Source organism: Gobio gobio, assembly GCF_949357685.1.
Source record: "Gobio gobio genome assembly, chromosome: 6".
Classification (NCBI taxonomy): Eukaryota; Metazoa; Chordata; class Actinopteri; order Cypriniformes; family Gobionidae; genus Gobio; species Gobio gobio.
In genome coordinates, this window is record NC_137102.1 from 44,202,617 (window position 1) to 44,207,159 (window position 4,543).

The window sequence follows — 4,543 nt, forward strand, 5'->3', positions numbered from 1 at the left end:
GTGTTTCCTTTTGACAGTCATGCCAAAGGATCACAGGATCGGCCCTCAACGGCTCCAGTTACTTGGTTAACGCATGCTGCGCACAGAACAAGCGATGTGTGCATTTATCAGCGCAAAAATAGGAGAGATTTGATGGAGTGACAGTCGGAGTGGTAGCGGGAGAGAGAAAGATGAAAGGTGCAGATGAGACCCTGTGCTGGCCCCAGATCTGATTAAGGTCCACTGATGTGTGAGAGATTTACTCTCCTGCTCACCAAGGAAGTGTGTCCTAATGGGCTTCACCCGTCTTCTTCCTTATCACTGCCAACACCATTGCTACAGTTACCAACCTTTATCCGGCTAACACAATTATGCAGTCCTCTCATGGTGTCGTCAGTGAGAGTCTTCTAGGTTTTTGTATAATACTGAAAATGCACAATTGTATGATTATTTCACTTGGTGAGAGTGGATATGCAAAGCCACGTAAGTAGGGTTGCACCAGCCATTGAAATGCGAAAAAAATTAATAATCTTAATAATTTTAAGCAACTAAATAAATATACAGCTCTGGAAAAAATTAAGAGACCCCTTAACATTGATTTCTGAACTTTAAGTGGTCTCTTAATTTTTTACAGAGCTGTATACATATTTTCATGTCTGTGGACTGTATATATTAAACTGCAAAAAGACTGCTATTTAAATTTGAAATCTGTCAGTATGAACGAGTTGCGCAGTGAGTTTGTACAGAAGACTACGGTATACTTCTTTAAGTAATAACAATAATAATACAGTTTATTAAAACAATATTTTTAAAGGAATATAACCACATCTCCATGTTTTAATTCAAACTGCAAACCTCTGTTGTGCATCACTTTGTTTGACAACAAATGAAATAACTTGTTATGCATTAATTTGACTAACACTGTTTTCAATCAATTATATTAAACCATAAACACAAATAAGAGTCCAGAATAATTATACATCTATTTTGATTATTAAAATTGAATTAAAACATCAAAAAAACACTAAAACAATGTTACTTGTGTACCCAAATGTTTCCAACTATCTTTAAATATTTTAAAGACAGCTATTTTAACCAATGTAATGGCCTGTGTCATTCGCCTGTCAATGATATCCGTGCTACCCTTGATTTCTGAAAACAAATCATTATTATATAGTTCAACACGGTTAGTCTTAATGTTTGAATCTCTTGATTTACCATGAGTAACATGTTCCATGCCTCCCACACAACACTATTTTGTCAAGTAACATATAGCATATTCAGAAAGAGGTTTATTTGTAGTAACAGTAATACAGTATTTTCTCCACCATAGGCTACAATATATTTTTTTTTATTAATTGCATGCCATTTAGCAACACAAATTATCCAGCTTTTATTAATATTATATTCTATTATCGATCTGCAATGTGCAACAAGTGTCTCATACAGCCAAAGAAGGAACGCACAGAGTAACAACTTTCAAGACACTTTCAAACATATTTTAGTATTAATGTTTTGACCATTGTTGACCATTGACCATGTTTTGAACAGCGATGCATTACTCCACAATTGTAATTTGTCAGATAAAAATGACCTGTATAGTAAGTCAGCACTTGCGGCTGTTTTATTAGAATAAAATAAAATAATGTGAATTTAAGTGATGAAACGTAACTTTAACAATTAGTTTAAGTTCAGGGAAGAACTTAAATTATAACTTCAATCATAAAATATGCATAAAAAACAAAGCAGCTTCATACCACAGTCACGTTAATAAAATGTTAACAGGCCTACATTAGAAAACCCATGAACATTATTTCTGTCCCTTTGGATTGCTTTCCATCGGCTGTAGAGTTGAATACGACAACTCCAATGATTCCACGCTCATTCACGGCGTCATCAACCTACACCTTTGTTATTGTTTTGTAAAAGTGACCTCTAGCTGCATACTGTGCCTTTAAGCAATTAAAAACCAGAAGAAAAAAAAATCCAGAATTTAGGAAAGAATAAAACAGATTTCATAGGGCCCTACTAGGGCAATCGATCCCTGGTGTTTATTGACCTGGACATGTGACATTGACACCAATAAATGTATAACGCCAGTCGTTGCATATAGGTGTCTCTTCATCATCCATAGGTGAAGATGATAAGTTTGTTTTTGCCTAGTCTAGACTCTGTTAAGTGAAAGCATCTCTGTAATGGTGTTAAAGGTGTCTGAGCGTTGATGGATCGTAATGCATTCACTCATTCACTCTGGGTGTGTGAGCGTCCTTTGACGTCTAGCTGCGGGGCTGCCTGTCGATCGAGCCTCCAGGGGGTTTTGTAACTACGTTACCCAAGGTTATCCATCATGGTGTTAGAAGAGAGTGTTGGTAGCCATTAGCTTTAGCATCTTTATCTCTCTCTGTCTAGCACTCTAGCTGTAATGCGCGGGCCTAATTTGTTTAGCGTGCGCAGAGTGTCCATTAGGGATGGGGTTTGTGTGCCTGGGTGTCTAAGTCTGTGGAAATAGTGACAAATCACACATGGATTTCCTCTCAGTTTAATGCTGGCAGTGTACAGAAAGAACAAGACATATTTTTGGTGTAGAGATGATCCCCCCCCAAAAATGAAAATTTTCTCATCATCTATGTTTTTCTCATGAAATATTTTTTTCTTTCCTCCATGGAATTCAAATGGAATTATTTAGCACAGTGAATGAGTTTGCATGCCCCGCAATATGCTGAAAACGATCCAAAATCAGATTGTTCCAAAAACCTGAAAGTATAACAGTGTTATATGTCAAAATGTTAATGGATACATTGAATAAGAACGTAGGTTAAGGTGTATACATGAGAAATTGTCAAAAATGCATGTGTGCTCTCTTTATTTAAACAGTTTATGACTGTTCCCAAATAAAAGAAAAGTTTGAGGAGTTTACATGACCATGTTGTCAGGTTAAGTGATTCAGAGTATTTAAGCAGGTTCCAGGGCGTACCTTGTCTGGCTATCACCAGACCAAGCTCCATCTTTTAAGACTGAACTTTGGTTTGGGGAGTCTGCTCTGTATTTTCTACAGCACAAGAGGCGTGATCAATGAGCATAGTTCAAATGACTCTGTATGCAATTGGATAGTCATTCAACCAATCAGACCAACGATCCATCGCTTCTCTATCCGTCAGCGTGTTAAACCAGCCAATAGCGCGCCAGGTGGATAAGCCGGTTTGTGATTGGTTCCTGCAAATTTGTAACAGAAGCAAGATAAAAAGATTTACAGGTTTCCAGCCGGAACTGCATGGCAAAATCAAATCGCCAGCAGATCGGGATGGGTTTACCCAGTTAAGGGCGTACCTGGATTTTCTTTCAGAGGCTGTCAAAAGATTAACATCATTAATCACAATTAATCATATTCCAATTCAGACCGTGAAAGATAATTATATCTGTCGCTTTAAATGCTTGAGCTCTTTAAAGTCGGGTGGATTCTGATTGGCTGTCTATGTTTTTATCCATCAGCTAGAAACATGTCATTCTGAAGTGATATTGTTCTTCTTATCATTATAGCTGTGTTGTAGACTTCCCTATTCTCATCGAATTAGAATGATTAATACAACTTTACAACTGAACAGCCCTTAACAGTTTGAGTTCCTTTTTGAGGAAAGAAAAAATGTCCGTTTGGAAATTGTGTGGATGACACTTGTTGTAGAATATGTGAGGGTATAGAAAGAGACCAGAGTTCTTCAACAGTGTTCTTATCTCATCTCAAAAGTTTCTCCAAAATTGCCCCCAGAACTAATGAAATAAAAGACTAATAAACTCGGGTCTCTCATTAAATGAATCTTGAGAGGACAAACACTTATGTCTGTTTTTCAAGCCTCTTTCATTTAGAAATTAATAATTGAAAGATTGGACATTATTTAGTCATATTAATGTTAATGCTAAAGGTTTTGGTGTTCATAATAAAGTTGGGCTTCGTTCTTGCTGCTCTGAGAAGAAACAACACTAAAAATGATTAGTGTTTATCTACACTGTATTTACATTGTATTCTTTAACTTTTAAAGTGCAAAACTTCATGTATTAGCAGCAAAGCCATACATTCCCCTCATTCAGCATACAGCATAATGATTGTATATGGGGAAGAGGTTTCATATTCCATTGCGAGTCTGGGTCAAGAGTACTAGATCTTAGTCTGTCTCAAGATCTATTGATAGACTGGTTAATCTTTCACTATATTGGTGCCTATACACTTCTAAAAAGAAAGTTAAACATTAGTTGTAGATCTCAAATACAATATAGACATTGAGATTAACTAGCTCTGAAGGATAGCCAGATTTGAATATCATGCAGATAAAGTAACTCAGCAATACAGTAATGCAGATAAAAAGTTTCAAAGCAATAATGCCCCCCTATAGCCCACTATACAGGAAATGACTGTGGTTTCCTACAAGATAACCCAGTAGCTGCCAACAGTTTGTTTCAGATCTCTTTAGATAAACAACTAAGAAGGCAGTACGAAACTAAAATCACATTGTCCTGCAGCTTCCTGTGCGCATCTGTGGTGAATATTTTCTTAGAAGAAAAGCTGTAATGA